Source organism: Polyodon spathula, chromosome 5, assembly GCF_017654505.1.
Source record: "Polyodon spathula isolate WHYD16114869_AA chromosome 5, ASM1765450v1, whole genome shotgun sequence".
NCBI classification, from domain to species: domain Eukaryota; kingdom Metazoa; phylum Chordata; class Actinopteri; order Acipenseriformes; family Polyodontidae; genus Polyodon; species Polyodon spathula.
The window spans coordinates 70,702,075-70,730,004 of NC_054538.1; the positions used below are offsets into that span (position 1 = coordinate 70,702,075).

The 27,930-nt window shown below is 39.3% G+C and overlaps 1 pseudogene; it reads right to left on the minus strand.

Moving 5' to 3' along the window:
- Positions 1–153: 153 nt before the first annotated feature.
- Positions 154–27,930, minus strand: LOC121316255 (annotated as a pseudogene).

The following is a 27,930-nucleotide window of genomic DNA, read 5'->3' on the forward strand; positions in this document are numbered from 1 at the left end:
CCTTAACAACAGTGGTTGTTATATATACAAATAACATTATTTAAATGAAATAATAAATACAGCTTTGAAATGTGTTCATTAAAAAAAAAAAAAAAAATATATATATATATATATATATATATATATATATATATATTTTTATTAATTTTTTTTTTAAAAGTTTATTCTCAGTCAGTTTTAGTTTTGTAGGGTGCCACTACGTCGCCTTGCATATGAACACGTGGCCGAGCACGTTGAAGAAGGGCAGCAGCTGCTCCATGCTTCGGATGGTGTAGAGAGTCAGCAGCAAGTGACCCGGCTCCCAGGGCAAGGCTCTCCCTGAGCAGTCCTCCTCCAGGTTCTTCTGTTGTAAGAAATGCAAATAAATGATGAGGGCAAAAGGATGTGGTATGAATGTAAAATCAATATATCTATTAAAACAGTCTTCAATGGTACTTTTGCCCAGATTCAAGTCTGGTCGTTGCAAGTCACGTAAAAATATATTAAAATATTCCAAAATATTGACCGTCCTGGACCTCCAAGTGGACTGCAATAATCGAGCAGTCCAATAAGGTTTATATTAAGTACCATCTGATATTGAGATATGAAACTACATTTGAAATTAATGTTAAACTGGTCCTTTCAAGATTTGTATTGATGGGTATAAATCTAAAATCTATAAATTCTCTTATAATGCTATAAATGTCTTAACACTTTAAACACTGCAGACCTGCATATAGGTCTAGGACAGTGGTATCAAACTCAAGGCCCGCGGGCCGAATACGGCCTTTGGAGGTACTTTATTCTGCCCCCTGCAAAGTTCATTCATTACAGTGTAATTTGGCCCGGCCCAGTTTGAGTCTATTGGGTTATTACACATAAGAACTCCAAATCCCATCAGCCATCAGAAAAGTAGCGGGAAGCTCAGAGCTAAAGAAACAGAAGGCAGCGAGAGACAGCCAATCACATCTCGTACTTGGTGCTTAAAGCATGTTTTCCATTAGACACTGTAGCCTACTAGCTGTCAAAAACAATAATACAACTCTCAAAATGTCCAAGAAAAGAAAGATCCATAAGGAAAGCAAATTGTTTCAGGAAAGGTGGGAGTTTGAATAGTAATTTGTAGAGCAGCAAGAAAACCCCATTTGCTTGGTATGTAAGGGAAGTATTGCGGTGATGAAATAATTCGATTTAAGGCACCACTATGAAACAAAACTAAAGAAAAATATAAAAATAAAAGAATCTTTCATTTACAGCAGAACATGTTTAAAAAGACAAAAAGTGAAAGTGATGCGGCAGTAAAGGCTAGTCACATGTCAGAGCTAATCGCAAAGCGGTCAAATCACTTTTCTGAGGGTGCTTTTGTAAAAGACTGCATGCTTAAAGTCACAGATATAGTCTGTCTTGAGAAAAAGAGTGTGTTTTCCAATGTCAGTCTTTCAAGAAATACCGTGGCTGAAAGAATGGATGACCTGGCTACCGATCTTCAAGAGAGCACACTGAAAAAGCAAGCAATTTCATAGCCTTTTCTCTTGCTGTTAACGAGAGCACAGATATTACTGATAACGCTGCGTTATCTGTCACTATTACCCACACAGCAAACGATATATTTTAAAAGCTTGACAAGTGTGTGCACAACATGAAATTACAGAGGGAGAAATTAATTGGATTGACAACAACAGACGGAGCACCTCCCATGTGTGGAGAAAAAAAACAGGCTTGTTGCTACGGTGTGCAAAAAACTACAGGAGGTGAATTGTCCAACGACACTTATAACGTACCACTGTATTCTACGCCAGCAAGCACTGTGGGAAGGAGCTGAAAATGGATTACGTAATGGTCACGGTTGTGAAAATGATAAATTTCATCAGGGCGAAAGGTTTGAATCGCCGGCAGTTCCAAAAATTGCTTGATCTTAATGCTCAATATAGTGATTTGCCGCACCACACCAAAGTTCGCTGGCTTAGCCGTGGTGCAGTACTTACAAGGTTCTTTGAATTGCATCAAGAGATTGAAATTTTCATGCACAATAAAGGGAAAGAAATTAGACAGCTTTCAGATGCAAAGTGGTTGTGTGATTTGGGATTTCTCTGCCATATAACCCAACAGCTCAACAATTTAAATGTGAAACTGCAAGGCTGAAACAAGTCAGAACTGAAATGTATGACAATGTTAAGGTGCTTCAGCTAAAGTTACATGCGTGGGAAAAACACGCAGCAAGGAAACCTTTCCCATTTCCTAACGTGTCAAGCTGGATGTGATTCTATGGCGGATTTTACTTTTCCTGGTAGTGCGTTTGCTGCACCATTTTCCAGATTTTCACAAGCAGCAGTTCCAGTTTCAGCTTTTTTCAAACCCATTTGGCATAGATGTGGAAACTGCACCAGAAGACATCCACGAGGAATTTATTGAATTGCAGTGCAATAGCGCGCTGAAGGCTAAGTTTGATTCTGTCTCGACTGAGCAGTTTTACCCGTTCCTTCCAGCCACATTCCCACAGCTCCGCATTCAGGCTGTACGCGTCATGTCAATGTTTGGCAGTACGTACTTCTGTGAACAGCTATTTTCACTGATGAAGATTTATAAATCTGCTCAAAGATCTCGCCTGAATGACAAGCATCTACACTCCGTGCTAAAGATCGTTTCAACACAAAACATGAATCCCGATATTGACAAGCTTGGCTCACGAAAAATATGCCTGATTGCTTCAGTAAATGAGAGCGCACAGGACAGCAATTAGGTAAGATAGATAACACATGTTTTAAATGAATAAGTCATATATAACATACATGTGTATGTATTACTGTGAATATATACATGCATTTTCTTTATCACCTATTAAAATGCATGTGTATATGTAAAAGGTGTGCATTTTGTGGTCCGCGAATCAAACATTAAATTAAGATATGGCCCTTGGTAAAATTGACTTTGACATCCCTGGTCTATGACCTATATACAGGTCTGCAAATATATATTCATAACTAAGGCTGTAAGAAAATCTCAGGCTGTGAATTTGTTTCGGAAACCGCAACTTTTAATGTGATTACAATGTTTCTATTGTTTATATGTAATTTCATTTCAAAATAATGCTGAAAAATAAACAAACAGAAAAGGAAACGTCATTCTCACATCGTCTTTTGCTAGTGAGGGATTGGTATGCCTTGTCATCCTCTCTAACCAATGGGTGATCTTTCCTCTTGTTATAGTTAGCAATGGGAAAGAAGACTGGGCCGTGATGCGAGTACTGTACTTACTGTTAAAGTCTGTGACTGAAGGTTTATTACAGTTTTACAAATGCTGTAGTGACTGTTCACTTTTGTGAGTGAGCGTTTACTGTTATGCAAGTACTGTATGTTATGTGTCATTATTGTTAGCTGCAACTCTTCACTTATAATGAAACACAACATACAACATTTTATTTCAAATGGTGATAAAGAGTCTTAAGAACAATTGTTCTGGTTATCTGTGTGTATGTTTTTTATTATTGCTGTTTTTGAACAAATGAACAAAAATCGATTTTGAAAGCAAGTATATGTACATGCAAGCTGTTTACATTTATAACCGCCCGCAACCACAACTTTAATACACAGTGGCTGCACCTCTTTAATAAAAAAAAAATGACGACTTTCTTACAGCCTCATTCATAACCATACCTTGTTCAACTTGTATTTCCTTTTCAGTAAACGATACCGAAGCTCTTAGTTATTGTAGGTTACTTGTCCTGTAAAGCTAATTAGTGTTGAACATTTTAAATACTCATGCTAAATTACCTCTGCCCTCTTCCTTAGCAGTTTTGCTAGTTGAACGACGTAGGGCTTGAATTCTCTTTGGTGAGTGCCTTGCCTACGGACCTCCAACCCAGAATCATCCGATGCTTCTGGAATGAAAGCCCAACGATACCTGTGACAGGAAATGCATACTTTTAATATCTGAGCAAATCTCTGAACAAGGGGGAATTTCTGTATATAAAAATTACCATTGCAAATATTTAACAAACTGTTTCAGGGGGAAGGAAATGCCAATGCATATCCATAGTTTCTTTACTGAGGTCAACAATGCTTTTGTGTCTTGATTAAACATGGTGAATATCAGTGAATACAGAAAGAGTCAAGAACACATGTCAAAGGGTATAATACATTTTTTAAGTGATTCTTGCAATGGGTTAATTTCTCATTAAGTATCTAACTGTATCTTTTGAAGTATTTTGGAGTAAAAACCTTTCTGAATCACTCCTAAGATATACCTGTGTAGTAATTATACAGTATATGATCGATTCCTAGCTAAGTTAGATGTTAACTTACATCTGGAACTGTGGCAGGCTTTCCGAAGGTAGAGCCAGAGCCAAGTCCAGGAGCTTGCAGGCGGAGAGGTAGAGGTTGAGCCAGCGCTGGCTGTTGTAGGAGGTGGAGAATCCATTACCCCCAGTGTAAGTCGTTTCCAATCCAGCCACTGATGGACACAAAGTCCTAAAACAGGCAAGAGGAAATGCACAACTCGAAATACCTGGTCAAGCAAGCCAATGTGCCCCCATAATCCGAGAACTGCATTGTATACTGAGAACTGGTCCAATGCAAGAAGGAGGGCCATTCCAGATCGATGTGGTAGATGATACATGTACCACATGTGACGAAGAAAAGGGTGACAGTATAGGTGTCATGTGCTTGTGTCAGGTGATTTCCACTATTGTATAATTTATAGAATAAATGATTATTATTCTATTGGGTCCTAGCTGGTAGAACCCAATACTGATGTGTACTATACTATAGATCGACATGATCCATGCATATACAATATTCTATATGTTGTATGCTAGAAAAAAGCATTTCGTTGTTTTTTATTATTTTTTTTACCTTGAAATATCTTTGTCTGCTGTGAGCACCTGAAGGAATAAAAAGTTAAATATTTAGCCTGCAAACTAGGAACAAACAGAGAGCAAATCCACTAACTGTCCTGCAATCAATCCACTATAGAAGACACACTGGCTGAATATACCCAATATTAACTGCTCTGGATATGGCCTGTCATAGCTGGTTCAATCTTTTCTCTTAGGTAGTATGGTAAACACAAAAATCTAACTATAATATGCATTGTTTCTGGAAAATCTGTAAGGTAATATATTTGTACAAATTAGTACCATAATAGCCTCCCCCCACATTAGCAACTGCCTTTACAGGGTCCCCTTTTCTCACAGTATGTGACGTTTTCTAATCTGCGTTTGGTCGTTTGTGTATTTATTTATATATGCAAGTAAATGCAAAAGGTAATTAGCAGCCGATTTGGTAATAACTAAAGGATGCTGCACGCCAGACACAATGCCGCAAGCGGAACTTTGCAGCGATGCGTCAAAATGAATAGAACCTATACTTTTGATAAGTATCTTTCACGCGACGGGCAACGCAGGGGTGGCACTGGAGTGGCGTGAAACCAATTGGATGGAATCGAACTTTTTGCGGTTTGATGAGTGTCAACTAGGGCATTGAGCATTCAAAGAACAGCATCAACGCACGTGGTTCAGCAAGGTGAAGAGGTATCCAAAAGTGACAGAGAAAACAGTAATACTTGTATTTTGTTTTCTATGATGTTTGTATGTAGCCTTACCAGCTCTGTGATCATCGTTGGCCACAGGGAGGTCAGGTGCTGTGGCGACACTCTTAGGAGAAGCACCCGAAAAAACAGGAACACCTGTGCATGGAGCGTCGGGACCTGGGGCAAGCGCAGACTCTCCACTAGCCTCTCTGAAAAGATTAAAGTGCATACAAAAATAGAAGAGGGGACTCTTAAAAAAGACACGTTAACTTCAGAACAGTTTGTCAATTACATACATTTTAAAAGGTATTACACAGAGACCATTTCCTATTGAATAGGAAATGCCAAGAACAAATTTGTTAAACTCAGTAAACAGCAGTTCTGTACTCTAATGGTACAAGTCTGAATCTTGACAAGGGTCTGAATCCATGAAAAGATTGTGTCAATGACATAGAAAATGCTGCACACAGAAAATATTCTGCTGTTCTGCTTTTTTTTTTATCCCCTTAGCTACACAAGGAAGTGAGCGGTTGTTTAAACGGTTTCTTCTTAAAATACATTTTACTGACAATTTGCAAAAATAATAACATTATCATCATTTTATTGTTGGATCACATACAGTGCCTATAGAAAGTCTACACCCCCTTTCAAAATGTTCACATTTTGTTGCCTTATAGACTGGAACTAAAATGCATTAAAATAGTTTTTTTTTTTTTCATTTATCTACACATCCTACCCCGCAACTTCCAAGTGAAAAAAATATTCTAGAAATTTGTAGAAAATTAATTAAAAATAAAAACTGAAATAGCTTGGTTGAGTAAGTGTCCACCCCCTTGTAATAGTAATCCTAAATTAGCTCATGTGTAACCAATTGCCTTCAAAATCACACACCAAGTTAAGTGGCCTCCACCTGTGTTAAATTGTAGTGATTCACATGATTTCAGGATAAATTTTGCAGTTTCTGTAGGTTCCCTCTGCTGGGTAGTGCATTTCAATGCAAAGACTCAACCATGAGCACCAAGGCGCTATCAAAAGAACTCCAAGACAAAGCTGTTGAAAAGCACAATCAGAGGATGGATATGAAAAAATATCAAAGGCCTTGAATATCCCTTGGAGCACAGTCAAGACGATTATTATTTCAGGCCATCCCTCCAAACTGGTGGCTGGAATTTACATACTCGTACTTCCGCCCCTCACCAAGGTGCCGCCCCTCAAAAGATGACTTTTGCCATGGTCACGAGATCTTGGTAAGGGAAGTCCCGAGTTGGTTTGATGCCATCTACTGTCGGGAGGCTGAATCACAGACCGAAACCCCTTTGACTCATCACAGGCTCACAAAACAGACTTACTCATCAAGTCTTGGAATGTGGGTTTGTCATGGGTCATCAAGTGATCCATGATAGCTCTCCAACTAGAAGAAAAAAGAAAATGCTGATGATGTTGTGACTAAGCTGCAGTGCCCAAATTAATGCACCATTTTTATATTACCATACTATTATTTGTTATCTATTTACTATATTCTTCATGACGTTTGGCCTTCTGTGAACTCTTTCTCTGACAGACACACACTACACAGGTATTTTAGCTGAATGGATACATATACAGGCATAAATATTTCAGCATGACAGTATAAGAAAAGAAGCAATCAAAACTGCAGGCTGCTGTTGTAACACAGGAAAAATAACTCAAAACTGCAGAGCAGCAAACTGAAGATTGTAAGCATGAAGCTTGTATACTGATTTTTATTTTTAGTACAGGATATCTTTCTGTCGCTGAAAGTTTGAAAAAAAAATTTAGGTTTAAGTAACTCAGAACAGATATAAATGATCCAAGCGGCAGTCTACAAAGCACACAGCCTTGCTAAACTTACTGACTAACACATGAGGAATCCATGTGGAAGAATGTGTGGTCCATGAAGAGGTCAAAGGCTTCCTTCTTCCACGCTCTCCTAGTGTACTGGTATCCCCTAAGGCTGCTCAACAGCTGCACACAGGCATGGTAGCCTGGTGCATTATGGGCACTGGGATTGGAAAAAGAGTACAGTTCAATAAGTAGCTACAATCCAAACAAAACACATTCATACCTTGACTATAGGCCCTATTCTAAAGCAAGTGCAAAAGAAAAGGCACATGTACATTGTTCAGGTAAAATCTAGCAAGAAACAAAGTAGTTGAGGGAGGGGTGGCTAGATTATTGTTTTGAAATAGTTTCTGGCTTGTTTTATAAAAACATCGCAAAATCGCTTTATAAAAACACAAACTGTAGATATCAATATTTTTCAGTACAAGCAGTATAGGCAGGCTTTCTACATTATCTTTAACTAATGAGTTAAAATGCTCAAATAAAAAAATTACAAAGAACTTTGCCAGAATATGTTCCTGGGACACCACTGGAAAACAAACTGATACAATCCTGAAAAGCTTTGAGTAAAATGTAAATAGTTTACATTACATTTGTTCAAAGTTATCACACAACATTCTAGCAAACACCATTGCTATTCTCAACACATGACACTCCCATTGCTCACTGTACTTAAACTTGGACTGTTGAACTTGCTGCATTACTTAAATGAGGCTTTAAGCAGTTCCACAGGACTCTGACACTAACATATCATGCATCCTACAAGGATAAGGATTATTTGTGCCAGTAGAGATATGCATTACTTAGCTAATGATTCATCCCAGCAGTTAGTTACCTGTGGTTGCGGAGGTATGGCACTACGTAATGCATAATGTTAATCAATAAAGGAATAACCCTCTCTTTCTCGTCGCTGTAAAACACCATGTCCAACAGGTGAGCCAGGACCTGAAATGTCATCACAGGGCACAAATGTATTTTCACCAAAAAAAGCTTTCTATAGCAATAGTACACTATGCAAATAGTTTGGCTTTTGGGTTGGAGACCTATGATGATAGTAGAAACACATGCATGCATGTACTGGACTTCAGCTCTTTACCTAATGAGTTAACTATTCCATATTAATCCCCATCTACTTGTAATCCATCTGGGATTCATGATGCGTGTTATGCTTGTATTGAGCTTTTAAGGTAAAACATATAAGAAACTCAATCCATTACACTGAATGCGGCACAAGTTGAAACGCTTGTCACCTCAACCCTCATCCCACAGGCCCAGCTGAGTCACTTCATTTCAAGCATACTGTACTGTGGTGGGTTAAATGAATTACATGGTTACAATAGGTCTTTATAAAAAGGTAATTAAATACATTATTTACCTCAGCCAGCAATGTCAATGCATGCACGCTGTATACAGATGGTGTAAAACTGGAAGCCTTCATCACAGTGAACATGAGACCTGAAACACAAATGTTATATAAAATATAGTAATGATCTGAATTATTATAATACACAACAATGATAACATATTCTTAATACTGTGGTTCTTTGATCACGGTAGTAAGACCCATTGGAACAGATTCTCTAAGCCTTTACTCCAAATCACTATCAACACCATCTGTTCTAATGATGATTTGAAGTAAAAAGCTTTGAGAATCTCAGTCTTGCAAGTGAAATCCTTAAAGTCTTTTACTACCAGCTGTCAAAGCACAGTTTTTTGTTTTTTCAGATCAGAAAATATGCAAACACAAATTCATTTTAGAATTGTAATCGGTGGTTCCGTTGAGAACCGTACACTTTTGGAAGTCTACAAGAACTAATGCCCAAGCGAATAAATGCACCAGAAAGGTTATTTACAAAGGGAGACTGAAAAGACATCAGACATTTCTAAAGGAGCAGTACAAGGAACACTGAGGTCGACTGGCGGAGTCTGGATCTTTGATGTAAATCAGAGTATAGCACCTTCAACATCTAGTTCAAGACTGGCTCCATCTACCACAATCTGTGAGGAGGCCTTTACTTCCAGATTTCTCCTCAGCCACGTAGTCTGCTCCAAGGAAGAGCCAGCAATAGTCCCAATGGCTTCCACAACTTTGTATGTAACATCCTGTCAGAGACAAGTAACAATAAACCTTGTTAAACTGGAAATAGTTCTGCCGCAAACAGATGGCCACTCCGAGTCGTGTTTGACAGTAAATAGGAAGCTGTGTGGTACAGTGGTTAAAGAAATGGGCTTGTAACCAACAGGTCCCCGGTTCAAATCCCAGCTCAGCCACTGACTCATTGAGTGACCCTGAACAAGTCACTTAACCTCCTTGTGCTCCATCTTTTGGGTGAGATGTTGTTGTAAGTGACTCTGCAGCTGATGCATAGTTCACACACCCTAGATTCATAGCTTGTAAAGCACTTTGTGATGGTGGTTTTCTATGAAAGGTGCTACATAAAGATTATTATTATTACTAAAATAAACTTGCAATCCGTTTCAGGGTTCTGCACTTTGGTGCCATCTGACTACCAAATTTCAATGTTTTCTACACAGTCCCACTTAAAAACTGGCAAACCAGGCATATTTAAACTGAATTCTGGATCTTAGTTGTATGTGATTTTGCACTAAGGGTGAGGTTGTTTTGTCAAAAAAAGAAATAATAATAATAATAATAATAATAATATTAATAGCTTAGCAGACTATAATAAGACAAACCCTCTCACCTGCAGGTCTCTTTGGTCCTTCTTATTTTCTAAATTGGGATTCTTCAAGATGAATTCATTGAGAACTCTTCACACACAAAACAAAGATACTGTAATTAGATCTGTAGTTATGTTGGTAACATTTTAAGTCCTTTAAGAATGTGCAATGCTTTGTTACGAAAATGCTTAATATTACATATAATGTTGGAATACTAAAATATTAAGTCTGAGTTCATGTTTAACACAATCTTGTTTCCTGCATACTGGCATACATTGTATTAATTGAAAACCCATGATTATGGCCCTAGAGAAATAATGCACTGTATTAAGTTATGCAATGTGCACCCTTGAATCATATTGTAGCTTGTATTTGCATGAAATAACACACAACTATAAAAATATTGCTACAAAAAGAAACATGGCAAATAAATTACTGTAATATAAATTATTTACTAAGATATAAAAGCCTTCGTGGGACACAATGCATGACAATGCAGAGAAAAGAGCTCCGTACCCAAGTATAAGGAACTGGCCAGGTGATGGGAGCCCAAGCTGCACAGTCTTTCAGTAAAGCCAGCAGAGATGGCCAGCTATCCACCAGGTTTGACACAGGTATCCTGTAAAGACAGAGAAAGATAAACCTTATAACTGATGTTATTATCAAGTATTCCAGGGACATTAAGCTGTAAATTTCTCCAGATATACTGTATGTAAACAAGTGACAGACCCCTCCATATATCTCCAGAATCTGATACTCTCCTGACGTATATACCAAGTTTCATGGCAATCGGAAAAGCGGATTTATGCAAAAATGTAAGTTTGACATACTGTACGTATCACCGCCTTTGCTATTAAGGCGGGTAATTATAAACTTGAAAACAAGTGGCACACAAAGGACTTTCAGCAGGAACATGGGTGCCTATATATGCAACATGAAAAAATTGAACAACTTCATAAAGTAAGCCAAGTACTACCTTTGCACATAAGCATAGAAAAACTGCAGCATACAGACTTCCAGAGAGAGATGTTTCTCAAAACCATAAAGAAACAAAAATGAAATCTGTTAATCAATGCTACAGTAAATTTAGTGGTGAAGAGATTGCTGTCACTGAAATAGTCCCCATTATCCCATTAAATACAGCGGTAATGGAGCGACACTGCTGGAAACCAAACAAACCCAACCTTTTCCTTTGCAATAGCTGGTGGCTGCTTTAAAACCTCTTTCACCGTCTGCATCACCATCTCTGCTCTCATTGCACTGACAGAGCGCACTAGCTCCACTAACAGCAGTTGTTCTTCACTAGCTGTGGGAATTACCTGGAAAACAAAGGAAATATTTAACGTCATCCAAGACAAATAAGACAAAACTGCGTTCCTAGAAAACTGACAGCATTCTGAGGTGCCCCTTCACTTGAGAGACAGGTAGCTAATTTAAGTACTGTGCTTATATCTGAAATAGGGTTACTCCTTATCACGCTTTAAACATTTTGTCGTTAAAAGTCAGAAGCCGACAAGATTAAGTGTTTACAGCCATCTTTATATCTCCTGTTGTATTTCTTTCAAATTGAAGATGGATTTTTTTGCAAACAGCAACGTAAAAATCAATGCAGGATCCTGGTAAGAGCAAGTTTTGATTAAACGTTTGGCAAAATACTACAACCTTTTGGATTTTTACTTTTGTTTACCATCTAAATGATGACATCTTTCCAGCCTTAGATCATATACAAGACTGTAGGACTAATTCCACTAGTCATAAAGAGTGTGATGGTGCATATAACACATTGGGATGGATGCACATTACTGTATTGTGCTTTAAATCTCGGTCTTACTTTATTCCGGGATGTGTTTTTGTCTTGTTTCCTTTCATTCCACACATAAGCTATGGCAGCCATAAAGTGCACTCCGTGGTTCATGGAGATGGGTCCCAGAAGCTCGAGAATCTGCTGCCTCAGATTCTGCAACAGAGGGACAATGAAGGCTACAGTTCTCATTCCAAGCTGCCACGATTTGGGTCACACTTAATTAAATAAAAATACAAAATGAAACAAACACCATCTATAAATGTAAAGGCATTGATAACTGTTAACAAGAATTACAGTTTTCTGCAAGAAATGTTTTACTGCACAATTCTAGTATAAAGTGACATGTCACTTTATAAAAATAAATAAGGTTTCTTAGAAATGCTGTAGCTACATGTGCTTATAACACTATATTGTTATAGTCTGTTAGTGAGTGGAGACAGACTTAGGATGGTAGGTAGAAACACTGTTTTACACAGACAGTGGCGAGGATATGGAATGGGTTCACAAGACACACTTGTGCTGCTGAATCATTGGGATCCTTTAAGAACTAACTAGACAAAGTTCAAGGATCAATCTGTTTCTCAAAACCAGAGAAGCATTTGTGCATCACGTGGCCTCCTGTCATTCATAACTCTTCTTATTTTCTTAGTAACTGTGTAATATTAATAGATGCATCTAATGTCCATCAGCAAAGCAGACAGTACCTTAGTGGATCCCAGACTGATGATGGTAGAGGAGGATGCAGTGGTGGTAGCCTGGCGCTCTGAAGTGTCGACCAGGTATAACACATTCCACAGGAGTGTCACAGGACATAATGGTGTGCTGGATGGACAGGATCCTGCTGCGTGCTTCCGACAGGTGCTTCTGATCAACATTCACCAACAGCTGCTGCAAGTAAAACAAACAAAATAATCCACATTACCAGCCCCTATCACACTAAACTATCAGGCCAACACTATGTGCTTGTGCTACATACTGCAGTAACAGCAGAATTCTACTCTGTTTAGTTTGCAGAAACTTGTGACAATCCATATACATACAATCCATGTATGTATAACTCTGTTCACTCTTTGAATTATCGCTCTGTGTTGTGGTACTGTACATGTGCTATATAATATTCCATGCCGATTTCCTGCAGGTGATCTGTTACAGTATGTGTGTTTGCAAAATATTCTCATGCTCGTAGATATATTATTGGTTAGCGTTTGGTTGCCCATCATAATATGAAGCTGTACACACATTTTTAAACCAACCTAACATGGCGTTCAGAAGTTATAAGGCATGTTATTCTGAGGTTTCCAAACACACAAACCTGCCTTTCATGCACCCAAGCAGGCCCACTAAAAAAATTAAAAAACAACTCGGCTAACCCTGCCCATGTATCCTAAAATACAGTAATCTTGTTAAATCCTGAACTTACCTGGTGGTCCTGAGCGGATGGGTCTAAAAGGCAGTAATGAACAATAGTGGTCACTCCCTCCAAAACACTGAGGATCATATCTGGGGGAATGCTTAATGCCACCCATGAGGGCCTGAAGTGGATACAATAGGAAACAAATCGGTATGGTTTTGAATACAGTTGAATTTTACTAAATAACTAGTAGAATTACATTTTGCCTAGGGGGAGCCATCCCACGATTATTATTTTTTTGGTACACTTCCAAGCTAGAAAGTAAACAATGTGGAAATCTGACTTTAAAAAAAAATGTTAATGTTACAAAATTATTATCGCAAACAAATAGCTCTGTAGGAAATATAACTCAAAACTGCAGAGTGCTTGAGTAACACAGAAAAGACCAAAATTAGTAGACCAATAAAATTATTATCATGGGGTACTGTTTCTGTAGTTTTAGTGGTAACAGGTAATTAGCAAGTAGCTTCAAATTAAATTTTTTGGAAGCTGCTCAGAATGGATTGAAAATATCATAAAAACTTGAAAGTGGGAGTGAACATATATAAATGTAATTTGATGTATCTTCCTAACTACTTTTTAATAGTTTTGGAGTAAACGACTGGCAAAATGGAGTGTGTAAGGTTGCAAGGTGATCTGAACGCACCTGTTATCTGATAACCCAGTCTCATATTTATACTGCTGTATTAGGTTATCGAGGTTACGGCACAGCTGCGGTGTCACGGAAGCCACAACCCTCCTTAACACTTTCCCCATGTACGGCAGCGTTGAGATGATGAGGCTGATCCATTGGGGGTGCATTTTGCAGGTGTAGTGCTGGTGCAGGGCTCTTATCACTACGCAGAGGAACATGCCCTGTGAAGTGATGGGCTGGGAGGGCAGGTACTGCAGGGATGTCAGGGGCTGCTGTGGGTTGATGTGCTCCACATCCATGCTGACAAACTCATAGCCGGCTTCGCTCTCCTCGAGAAGGCCCAGGACCCGGTGCTCCAGGATGATGAGGCTCTGCAGAAGGCGGAGGAGCTGTGACTGGAGCGTGCTGCAGTTGTCTATCTCGTCCTCGGAGAAGTTGATGATGCTGTCCTCAGATAGGCCTTCCTCAGAGGCGGCCATGTTCCTACCGGATGTCCTCTCTGCATGCCACTTCTGTGCACTGAAGATGGAGGACAGCAGGCAGTGGAGGACCACTTTCTGCACCTTGCACTTAGACAGCACGTCTGAGATGAAGCTGGCAAAGCCCTTGGCCGAAGTCTCGGTGACCTTGGTGAGCTCTGTGAAGAGCAGCGTCAGGACTTCGATGCTCATGATCTGCATGTTGCGGTTTCCCGATAGGTCCTACTGGGAGGCCACCAAATGGTTGGGGTAGTAGCTACGCAGGAAGTGGAGGCAGAGAGAGATGATGATTTCGATGAACATGGAGCTGCGAAAGACATGGCTGTGGGAGTCTATTGGGATGTGGGAGTAGAAGTCCTTGCCCATGACTGAGACACGGTGGCGGGCCAGCAGGTTCTGCATGATGGAGAGCTGCGGAGTGTAAGTGTTATTGACGCTGGTGGTGGAGATGGCACTGACAAAGCCCACGGGGTTGGCCTTCAGCATGGCAGACAGAGCTAACAGGGCGTGCAGTGCACGGGAAGAGTCGTACACCAGCAGGTAGAGCAACAGGTGCTGGTAGAGGGGATGGATGTTAAAGCGGGCGGGCGAAGCAGACCTACAGAGCTCAGGGGAGCCCACTTCGCTCTCTGACACCTCCCCCTCCCCACAGCTGTACCAGTTCTCTAAGTCTAAGCTGTCCCCGAAGAAGATGTTTGGCTGCTTGGCCTTCTCGGCTTGCGCTTTCTTCTTCGCTTCCTCTTTCTTCTTGCTGCTCTTCACCTTGGGCTTGGCCCCTGGGGATTTGTCAGTCAGCTTCTCCATTATCTTCCCTTTCAGGCTCAGCTGGACGCTGCTGTGGCTCATCGTGCGGGACTGCTGCTCTGTAATTTGAAGGCCGGGCTCTGGAGGGGTGGCCTCTAGGTTCAAGATGATGGAAGGCGATGAGCTGTGCCTGGTGATACTGTTTTGTGTGCCCTCATCTCCTGTCTCTGACGAAACAGAAAAAAAGTCTGGAGTGCCGTTACTATCCGACTCTGGCTCTTTTTCTTTGATGGCAGCATTTTTGTTTTTACTCAGCTCAAATAGAACTGGACTCCAATTTAGAGGAGTCAGAGTCTACATGATGCCACTCTTCCCTATTTTCAGGTTTTGTGCTACTCTGTCCACCAATTCAGACACCACCTGTTGTATGACAGCCTCTACAGAGCCTTCAATGAGAGCAGACAGAGCATTTTCTTGTGTCTCTGCAGCATCGTTGTAGTCAGACTCCTCTAAGCTAGTGCTGTCCCCTGTAGAGGAGTGGGAGCCGACGGACTCCGAGCTCTGGAGGATCGCCATCTGCTGGTCTGGAAGGTCAAAGGCCAGTTGGAGGTTCTCACTGCTGGTGCTGAGCAGGGATAGGCTGTCATTAAATGGGTTCAGTGACAGGCTGAAGGGCTCCATCTCCTCCAGGCTCAGGGCTCTCTCTTTTACAGCTCCAGCCTTCCCGTTCTCAACATGCACCTGGCTGAAGCCTTCAAACAAAGCAAGAGGAAACACTTGCTTTAAAAGCAAGCAGACTTCCAAGACCCACTACTTTATATTGGCGACAAACAGAAGACTGCACATTAAACCGATACTCTTTAGATCATCACCATTTTCCTAATATTTCATGTGTTTTTTTTTCTGTTTCACATGTATGATTCTCTATTGTTTTGACTTAAGTCATTATTTGCCATGCTTTTGAGCTGTTCCAGCAACAACTTCTCCTAAGGACTGTGGTGAGATGAAGCTTACAGGTAAAGTATTGCTACTGATTCCACTTTTTGCAATGTCCCACTACAGACATATTTGCAGCAAAAAATGTTTGCATATATAAAGTGAAAATGTCTCACAAACATTCTTCCCCACAACCTTGTGGAGTCTTTTTAGAAGCATTTTTTTATTCCTGCTGGAACAGTTAGCAAGCCTGGCAAACAATGACCTAATCAGAAAAAACAACAGACAGTACACACATAACATGATATAAAATTAAATATTAAGAAAATGTAGTACATATAAAGTAGCCTTTAAATGTGATAATAATAATAATAATAACACTATGTAACACAATTTTTGTTCCTGGATAGTAAATGTTATTTCCTAATTGCTTATGCCTCAAAAGTATAGAAAATGGCTATTATTCCCTACAAACTTTGCTTTTGTGACCAGGACAGTGATATTTCAAAATATCACTATTTCCAATGGGAAAATGGGCAAATGTGTGTCTTTTCGTTCACATAAAGTCAGAAAAAAACAACCTATGAATCCAAATTAACATGTATTTATACTAAAGCAATACAAAAATGACTACAAAAGATTTAGAAGTGAGTAGTTTTTCGAGATTTACGATTATACTGTATTTACAATATATAATATTTGTTACACTGTGTAATAATAATAATAATAATAATAATAATAATAATATTATTATTATTATTTAGCAGATAGCAAAAAGGTGTTTCTTTATTTTTCTTATAGCTTTGTGATGATTTCTGCTGCGAGAATGAACTCACCGTTAGCGAGACTATCTCTTTCATGTAGTTGGGCCTGCCGTTGTTGTCCTCCTCCTCCTTAGTAGGGAGCTTCCTGGCTCTGCTCCAGTGCCGCTCAGCCTGGACCCTCTGCACTGACACACGGTGGGTCTTGGGGTGGAGGAGCAGCAGCAGCAGAGGCTCGAGCACCCTGGCGATGTCATGTCTCTGAAGTACCTGATTGAGCCAGGCCTGGCCAACGGAGCAGGTGGAACCGTCCCAGCTGCTCAGGCTCTCAAGCATGATGAACAGGGACCTGTAGATCACACCGCCATCACAGGGGTCACTGTTTAAAGCAGCTATCCAGTCTTTTTGGCTAAAAGAGCCATACTGCTTATCAGGGAGTTTGTACGGAGCCATACAAACTAATATATATTACTGCATCACTGCATTTTCTACCTAAGACTACAGATGGTCCCTTCTGTCATTTCAAACACATTAAATAGGATTATGCTAAAGAGACATATTGTGGAGCTCAATGAGCCATATATGGCTCAAAAGCTATCCTTGGAGAGTACTGATTTACTCAGCCAATACTGTGGGCCAATGCATTACAACATCTTGGAATCTGTCTTTTTGTTTTTAATTTGTTTGTTTTATGAAGAAAAAAAGGAAACTGAGGTGGGACATGACATTTCCAGTGGAGTGTGTAAGGTTTTATATAAAAGTGTAATAATTATATGTGCCCCTTTAAATGGTAAACATTAGTATTCTGTATGTGCTTAATGTTTGGGGTTCCAGTTAAGAATACTATACAAGCAACACGCTGCTTCCTCCACTTTCTTTTTTTAAAAATACATTTGTACCTTCTTCAGAGAAACGTAAAGTTTGTAAGCTTTGAATTAAAGGTTTATTAAACTCTTAGACAAGGTTTGCATACAGGTAATACAATTGGGTCTTGTGTGACAGAGGAGGTAGAGGGCTATATATATATATATATATATATATATATATATATATATATATATATATATATATATATATATATATATATATATGATATATATATATATAATATACACTATATAAATGCAACCAAAGTAGATAGTGGAGAGGCAAGGCATTCTTGGCTGACTGCAAGGAGAGAGGAGATAGGAGTTAAGAGACAGGAGCCAAGGTGGGGTTTATTGGTTTTGAGTGTAATTGTTAAGCAGACGTGATTTTTGTCACGTACGCTGGATGCTTGTAAAAAGTGGTTTTAGCTAACCGTTACATACTGTGTACATCACTGACTCTGATGCCAGAGGACGGCTCAGAAACGAACATCTCTGATGCCATGAGAACTCAGACGACCATCTTTTGACGCTAGTAAGGAAACACTCTCTGCAGCTCAGCATACCAGCAACCGAGCCAGAGGAGCCTACCTTGATTTTTGTATTTGGTTCTATTTTGTTCTCTGCTGTTTCCACAATAAATACTTTTATTTTGACAAAGTTTCAGACTATTTGATTATAAAGAAGACGAACCTTACAGGTACTTATTATTAACGGTAATATAAGTGTAGTTCAACTGTATGCTCTTTAATTATAAATTATAGTGGGTTTTCTTCAACCATAACCTTGCTCAGGTTAAGCACAAGTTAGGGTCAACTTATACTTCTAGTTTTAACAGATGTTTCTGATCTTAAAAAAAAAAACAACAGTCAAACACTATACAAATCCATCCCACTGTTGTATATTATTACATGTGCGGTTCAATAAACATCCACAAATCTCAAAGTATACAGAAAATGACATGTCAATTTATTTATTTCACAGCTGCAATGCACCATTAAAAGTTACCTACCTGTCAAAAGTGCGGTTGAACGGAGAAGACTTGTTAATATTGAGGTCTCTTGTCAGGTGCCAGAGAACAGAAAACTTCACATGCGCTTCCATGCGAATTTTCTAAAGGAAAAAAAAAGACGTGGCTGGAGTCGTCATGTGAATAAAAAAGTGTTTTGGTTTTGTTTTGTTCAACCTTTTTATTTAATAAACACAAGCACCAGTGCTTCATCCCTGTAGTACTGTGTGTGTGCTGATTTCACCACAAAGTCAGCTTTGTGACAAGCTCCCATTAGGTTGGTTGTTTTTTTTTTTTTTTACATCATCTGTTAAAATGTTTCTGCACATAAACAGTCTAAAGAAATACCACAGATGAGTTATGATTATTGGTTGGTTTCATTAATCTTGGACTTCCTTATCTAAGTTAACACAAGGGTGTCCAACTTTTGTGCAAATCATGGTCTGTGAAACCAGCAGTTATTCAATAAGTCATAACATTTCATAATGAAAAAATATAAATTGGAAAACAAAGTAAAGTTATGGATTGGGATAAATATGACCCATCTTTCACTCCCATAAAATGCAGGCTAAATATATTCTGTTAAAAACTTCTCCCCCAAGTAATTCCCTTTGTTTAATAAGAGAATTGTTTTGTTTGTTTGTAATTCCCTCCCTGCCCTGAGACGCTTACCTTGTCTCTGTGAATCAGCTGCTGGCTGATAACATCCTCACAGATGCTGGAAGATGGGACCAGATTGTGCAGCTGATAGAAAAGCTCTATGCTCCTCTGATGGTGTTGTGGAGTTCTCTCGCCTAGCTGGTCCCACAATGTCAGTGCAACTTGCTTACAAAGCGAACACAAAGAAAAAGAAATGGCACAGTGCCACTAACTCGTGCTTGATGAAGCGACAGTGCCTGTCGACGAAGGCTCTACCAAGAGGTAGTTGACAACGACTGAAGTTACGTTTTCCTGAGATGAAGGCTTGGGCGCTACAAAAGTCAAGGTCAACTACTACATGGTATAGCCTTGATCGACTGGGCACTACTGCTATTAGAAAACATTTTTTTCTTTAAAAACTATTTTAAAACATACATTTACCTTTAACTTGTAATGATTTGTTGGGTACCCTTCAAACTTTTTTGGGAAATAGTCCCAAAACACTTTCATAAAGGATCACATACATAATTAGAAAAAAAAAACAAATAGCTTTATTAAACAAATAACTTTTTTACTTGTCAGGGTTGCTTAAAGTTTATTTAAACAGTGCAAGATATCCGAATGGAGCAATACTACTGAACTGTTCGTGTCTCGGTTTGCTGTTTTTGAAAGCTGCAGTCTGGGCTCCAGCTCTCAGCGCGGCCTGTCCCTCATTCTGTATCTGTGATCAAAGTCTTGATTGGCTGGTTTTGGTGGATAATAAAATAAATTTGGACCAATTGTTTCTATGTTTAGTATTAGCAGTCCAATAGATGTGAACTGAGCTTTCAATACAGCAAGTCAAAACAAAAAAGGCGGTACTTGCTCTGACTGATTTTAAGTTGAGTCACAGTTGAGGCAGTGTCATTCCAACAGGCATCTACTGTCTATTAAAAGCCTGCTAGAGCAGGAAGCTGATTGGCTGATGATACTGAAAAGATTTCTAAATAATATTAGTAAACTCAAACAAACAGAGGCCAAAAACCTTCATGTTTGCGGGACGTAGGCCTACCGAACACATTCAATCCTAGAGAAATAGGTTCTATACAGCATGTCATGAAAAACTGACATGCGTGTTAGTCCATTAATTGTATTGTAAGGTAATTTGGTAAGGTTCAGAGTTTTTAATGTACTCCTGCAATGCTTATTTATTTAAATACATACCTATATTATACATATTTCACATTTTGTTGAAATAATTACAAAATGAAAGAATATGTGAACGTTAATTTGCACTGTGAAAGAATATTCAAACCGGAAGGAATCTATCACCGTCGGTAATATTTTTTTTATGAAGAAACATTTACCTTGAAAAATGCAGTCTTTTCAGCAATGAATCTCAGGATTCCCTGCGTAAGTGGCGGCCTGATCACCACAGCCACCCTCCCCTGGCTTGGACTCATGGGCTGGGCCGTCTCCAAACTGTTCACATTTTCACCTGTCACCATGGCAACCGACTGGGTGAGGCCTACCAGGTCCATCACCAGAGAGATTGACACAGCCTGGATACTGAACTCACTGGCAAGGCAGCAGGCATCCATTAGTGTCTGGAGCCACAGGGGTGTCTTTACTTGTTCGCAGTCTGTTGACAGAAACAGCTTGTGTTTGATGGAATACAATTTTCTTCAACACCACTGAGGTGCAGACATGAGGTCAAAGATCACCAAAATAACCATTTCTCAACACATTCTAACCATGTAGGGGCATAAGTTACAGAGCTCTTCTTGTGCACATATACAACACCTACCCTGGAACCCTTAGCTTTAAAAGAGTGCCTCGTAAGAAAAAAGAAAATGACAGGAGAATAAGCTGTTCAGGGACTCACCTTGTGTGGCCTTTTCAGCCTGAGGCAAGGGCTTGAGGTTGCCCTCAGCAATGTAAACAGGGAAGCTGGAGCACTCCAGGAACAGCTGGCAGGTGGCAGTGAAGGCACCCAGGCACTCCCTTTGAGTAGACGGAGTGCTGGCGGCGTTACTGAGTGCCTCGTCCCTGCCCCCCCTCCTGGCCCTGTCCCCCTTCAGCACGCTGCTGAACTCGCTGGTGAAGGAGGGTGTGGCGGCAGTGCAGGGGGTGATATAGAGCGTGATGAGCCGTGTCAGAAATTGATGGAAGTACTCCAGGCAGCACTGCATGATGCTTTTCTGCTTAGCCTTCCCACCGTGGCTTGAGGAGGCATGCTCCATGGTGGGGGAAGGGTGCACCACTGTGTCCTCTGAGCCCACAGTGAAGGCCGTTTCCGTCTCGGAGGAGGTGCTGCCCACTGGCTGAGCATCTAGCACTCGCTGGCCGTCAACCTGAGCCCTGTCCAAGTCCTCACTCTTGTCGGCTTGATACTGCACAAACTCTGTGAAGCCACTCTCGGAGGAGCGGCTGCTCGGGGGGGTTCTCGCTGTCCTCAAAGACCTCGCTGGCATTTTCCAGGGAGACTGGGATCATCTGTGGGCAGGGGCAGAAAAGAGTACACAGGCTAGAGCTTTGAAAAGGTTCAACCTAAATGTACAAACAATTCTGCCACAAGTAAGCTTGTAAGCCTTAAAATTAACATAACAAGATTTTCTCTGTCCTTTATGCTATATTTCATTCTGAAACCACACAAAGGGGGTTTATTTTAATTTAAATTTTTAAAACAGTGACGTATCTAAATAGTGCTTTCCTAATGGGTGATTTATTCTCAATCTTATTAAAATCACTGAAAAAGATGACCACAGGTTTCTATGTTTAGGGATGCTGTATTAAAAAATTCACATCTTTCTTTTTATTTTTTTAAGAAAATCACTTCTAACGATTAGTGCACAATGAAAACTGCAAACCAATAAACCTTCATCTCGGCCTACCACTATTGAACTCAACTGCAGGAGAGGAAGTTTCTTGGTTCTGAAAAAACAGAAGCGCTAACAACAGGAGGGGAATAAATACTACCGTTTGGTCTAATGGTAGTGATTAAAGTATTCAGGTATGCGTGTGCTTATTTCAATGAAGCCGGATACAAGGCCCATTCTGCAGCAAGCAGACTTGCTCAGATGGCCAGTGCCCCGGGCCAGCTCATGCACAAAAGTGAAAGACAACAAGTTGAAACCTTGGTGGGATATGGAGCCACACGACCCAGACCTACACTGCCAATGTGCGGTCAGGCCCTGGAATATGGATTTACACATTCTCAGCATGAATGGAGGCACACTGAAGGGTTCAGCTGCTATATACAGACACCTGCATTGTGACAGTACCCTGGGAAATCCAGACCTACTTAACGCTCACTTGCCCAAATGAGCATCTTTGAGGTGAATCTGAATGACGCAATTGTGTGAAAAATAAATCTGAATACATTAACACGCAAGGCTGTGGCCAGAACAAAACAGGGGCCCAACCTTATGTTAGGTACAGGTCCTAATAATGTTAACAGGCAGTGTATAGCCAATTTTAAGGTATTAATTTCTTAAATTATCTTTACTAGGAATAGGCTTTAAAAAAAAAAAAAAAAGGCATGGAACAGTTACTCTTCACTCACCTTCTTCTCTTCCTTCTCTCTAGAACAGCTGGGTGGCACAGCTGTAAACGGCAAACTGCCCTCCGCTTCTGGCGACACTAAGGGTGGCTGGACCTTACTGAGGATCTTGGAGCACAGCCGCAAGCAGTCCGTCAGCTCCGCCAGCCCCAGCGCCTGAAGGTGGCTCGTCAGAGCTGAGACCATCCGCAGCAGCAGCTGGGGCAGGTGCTCTGTCTGGATTTCAATGTATGTTTCCTGGGGGTCGAGAGGACATCCATTGTAGCAACGTGGTCTCTAGTAAATAACACTGACTCCTTTAAAAACTAAAGAGGATGCTTTACTCCCCCCATGAGAAAAGTGTTGTGAAATGATCAACATTTTAGTGCTGGCTTTGTCATCAAATATTAGTTTTAAAAAAACTAAACAATGCTTTTATATTTTTTTTTATTTATTATTCATAAGGTAGGAAGTAAATAGTTCTACAAAAAAAAAAAAACAGCAAAGAGAGACAAAATATGAGAAAACGCCTGCAACTCAAAATAGTAATAAAATATTACACTGTGTAACAAATTTATAAATAAATTTACAGTATAATCGTAAATCTCGAAAAACTACTCACTTCTAAATCTTTTGTAGTCATTTTTGTATTACTTTAGTATAAATACATGTTAATTTGGATTCATTGTTTCTGACTTTATGTGAACGAAAAGACACACATTTTCCCATTTTCCATTGGAAATAGTGATATTTTGAAACTTTGTGGGGAATAGCCATTTTCTATACTTTTGAGGCATAAGCAATTAGGAAATAACACTTACTACCCAGGAACAAAAATTGTGTTACATAGTGTATTGAACACATTTTTTTTTGTTTGTTTGTTTCTGAACAATTCAGAAGCCGTACCAATTTCTGAAATTATTACAAAAAGTAACAAACAGACAGACAAAGATAAAGCACAATGAAGCCAACGGACAGGAAGAAAAGTGGAAGAAGTACCGTACCTGACAGATCACTCTCATACTTCTAGTAGGCTTGAAAAACAACAAAGCAAAGATTTGACAGAGGACCACGAGGCACAGAAGCATCTGCAGCAATGCGATCCGGTATAGCAGATTACATTTTAGTTATGAAGCCATGATTCCTACATCGGCTTAAAAGAAGTACAGCCTAAAAAAAAAATACCATGAACGATAATGCCAAATGCTGTTAATGTGTCAAAAAATACATTTATTTTGTACTTTCAGCTGATAAGAATAGTAGCACCATAAATCAAATGTAATCCTAGACTCACACAAGATTTAAAAAAAAACGAATAGGGCACAATCAAAGTAAATACAACCTTAATATAAACATCTACATTATGCAGATGACCGTGTTATTTCACTAGCTGATTTACACACCTAAAGAAATATTTAGATTAGTGAAATTGCCCTTATACAGTAAAGCAGAATATCAATATGGTCAAACCGTGAATTAATTTAATTTGCAAAGTAGCAAATTGTGTGATACTGAGAAAGCACTCTATAACCTGTGGACAACTGACAAAAAACACTTTTTTTTTTTTTTTTTTTTTTCCACAGCACTACCGCCCAAACTACATGGGTGCTCAGAGCACTCAGAGTGAATGATAAATTTGACCGGAGGCCTGGTCCCTGGGTGCTCGATGGCTACCTGGGCGAGGCCGGCGGGAAACACATGAACAGTTACAGGCATCCCAGTGCCGCATGACAGGAAGTGGCTATGGGCCACCTCCCCCAAAAGAGTCTCCACCAAACCATGATGGAAAAATAATAATATAATTAACGCACCCCACAGTGACGCGGGAGAATAACACACAGAGCCTTTACGCTCTTGCTGATAACGGGTTGGTTGGGGGCGGATTCTTCTTCAAGAAATGCAACCAAGTTTACAAAATGTAGATGTTTTATTTAACATCATGTAATCAAAGAAACTACTGAACGACATCGCAAACGTCTACTGGAAGCCATAATATTTGTCACATTTTTTAATGTCACCGTTTTTCGTTAAGTATGGAAATTCACAGGCTTCATTCCACACTGTGAAGCAAAATTATTTAATTATATTGGGAGAGGCAAAACTTTTGGGTATATTGCTAGTTCACTGTATTCTAATAGAAACATTATAATTGTACATGCAATACTTAAAAAGTACAATAAACACAACCTCGATTTACAATTGTCTGTACTGTATAGCAAGATGTTTTTATATATTAATGTTATAGTTTATTACATATGATGTAACTACTGCTTGGCACTTTTTGTATAAACAAAATCTCCACAATACACAAACTGCATCCCCAAATCGCTGTAAGCCAAACGGCTAAAATCTGTTCATGTTTCCACACCGGACATGCTGAACATGTCTTAAGGCCCTTACACACCAGATGGGACGCGAGAAAAATCAATAAAACCGCTGCTTTTCAATCGCGCCCTTCACATCAAAGGCGACACGACAAACGACGTCGCACCACACAAATTCCAACACGACCGATGAAAAAAAATAGAAACTGATCCTATTTTTGCGCATTCGTCGAGCAACAAATACACAACTGACCAATCAGAGAACACCCCTTGCATGTATTTTATTTTTTATGCAGGTATTCATTATTATTATTATTATTATTATTATTATTATTATTATTATTATTATTATTATTATTATAAAACACAAACGCACTGCTTTTCGCCGTCATCTTAATTAACAATCATGTCAGATGGCTGTCATCCGTCCGCACATAAACACAATATATTTATATACTAATAATAATAATAATAATAATAATAATAATAATAATAATAATAATAATAATAAATGAATACCTACATCAATAACAAAATGCACACAACGGGTGGGCACCCCGTCACACATTTTCACTGAAAATGGAGGTGAAGATCATACTTGCAGTACCTAATTTCCCTGACCTATAATAATAAGCCATTTTCCATTGCGTTTGTTAGTAATCACACTTTTTGAAAAATCTGGCAAATTTCCAGCTGTCGTGTCATTTCTGTGATCGCTTCTGGTGTGCACTGTGTTTTCGCAGCGAATTTGTCGTGCAAATCGTAAGAATCGTCTAAATCGTGTCGCATCAGGTGTGGGCTTTTAGTCTGCCTGCCTCACAAAATTCCACCAGCTTTGAGTATCACTAACAGATGGGCAAAAAAAAAAAAAAAAAAACAGATGGGAATGTTAATTATTTGTTTGTTCGTTTTGAATGATGTTTTCGCTTGTGAGTTGTAAGGAATGCATTTGTACTGTGGGCTAGGTTTTCACAAACGTTTTTGTACTGACTTTTGTACTTGATAACATTCATTTCAAAATTCAAGTGATGCCTATGCCTAATACGTTTTATAAGTTCTGTGACTAATTTGAAGCTATAAATGCGTTTCAATATTAACTAAATTGAGTTATTAATATTAATCAGATTGACTCATCTTGTTACATAATTGATTTATTACAATGTTTGGATATACTGTTACTTGATTGATTACTGGTTGTACTGCAGCAGCCCTATGGTTTTTCTTTTCCTTGGCAGGGCCAGGGATAAGATCACTTTGTGCACATTACCATGTCCTATAAACCGGAACTTAAAAGAACAGTTCTTACCAAAGATACAATATCTAACAGGAAGTGGACCAGCTGACAGAATTCTACCAGGGACAGATCTGATGCTTCACTGGTGCCACCAGGTGCAGCCTCCAGCCTTGCATTTAGAGTCCTACAGAAATCAATTTTTACATGCAATATATACTGTACCATTCAATTTCATTTACTGAGCAATACTAGACAGAGAGAGATAGGTCATGCATAGCGATACATTTTACAGGAAAAGTTCAGCAGAGCTTTGTAATTATAAATATACAATATTTGCATTTCCAAAATTATATAAATAAATTAATCTGATTTCTCCATGCTCTGATTGCTGCAAGACCCTGACACGTGCAGCTGGGCTCACATGTTTAAAAAAAAAAAAAAAAAAAAAAAAAAACATTGCAGAGCTATACAAACACAAAAGGCTTCATTGTGGACACTTAATCTAACCAAGGTCATTTCTCACTAGCTTTCAAGAGCTCAAAAGATTCTTCTTTAGGGGCAAGTGAAAAATTACACCTTATTTTTTTAATTATTTTCACAAAGTGTGTATGTGTGTGAAAGGTTTCAATTGTATGTGTGAAAACGACAGTTTCAACTTTGGTATTTGGCCTTCACTTGAAAGCTGATGGAATTACAATATACCAGTAAGTAAATCATTACACTTAGCTTATGTGTGCAGTTAATAAAAACGCCCATTCTTGTGCAGAAGCTGAATCAATTGCATTCAGCAGTATTACACCCCTGTCATGCTCACCAATGTAATATCTTATTAACACTATGAATGTGCCTACCTGCAGCACTCCTCAAACCAGCGAGCGATATAATCCCACATGTAGTATGGCTCAAAAGAGTTGAACAGGAGGTTTGCAGTTTTAATCAGTTCTGCAGTTTTCTTATTCTCCCGCAGCTTGCTAAAAAAAAAAAAGGGGGGGAGGGGGTCAAAAAGCATGGTAAACATATATTTCTCAAAAAAACAATGGAGTACAGAAAGACAGAGTCCAACTAACATGACACATCTTACATCAAATCACGACAAAAGGTCAAAAAGAGAAAGTAAAGACCCTTATTTTTTGATAGATTAAATAAAGTTTGCTATTCATGATACACAATTAGAAATGTATCATGCACAAACACCTTAATTATATCCATAAAATAAATGACTTTGAAAAAAACGAAATAACTCACAAGTTAAACCTTTGGAAATAGGGCTGACTGTATGCAACGTGGCAAAACACTTCGAAGGGGATTGAATGGGATAGAAAATACTGATGTTACATAGTTTACCAAATAGCTTCCCACTGGAAACAGAACAGAATGTAAGCCAACATATAGCTGTAAATATCTACCTGCTCAACTGCGTGTGGTCTTTACAGAAAGGAGACTGCGTTTGCAAGTCCAGTTCAGCTTTGCACTGTGTATACAGCGTCCTGAATACTTCAATCAGCACATCTTCCAAAATGGC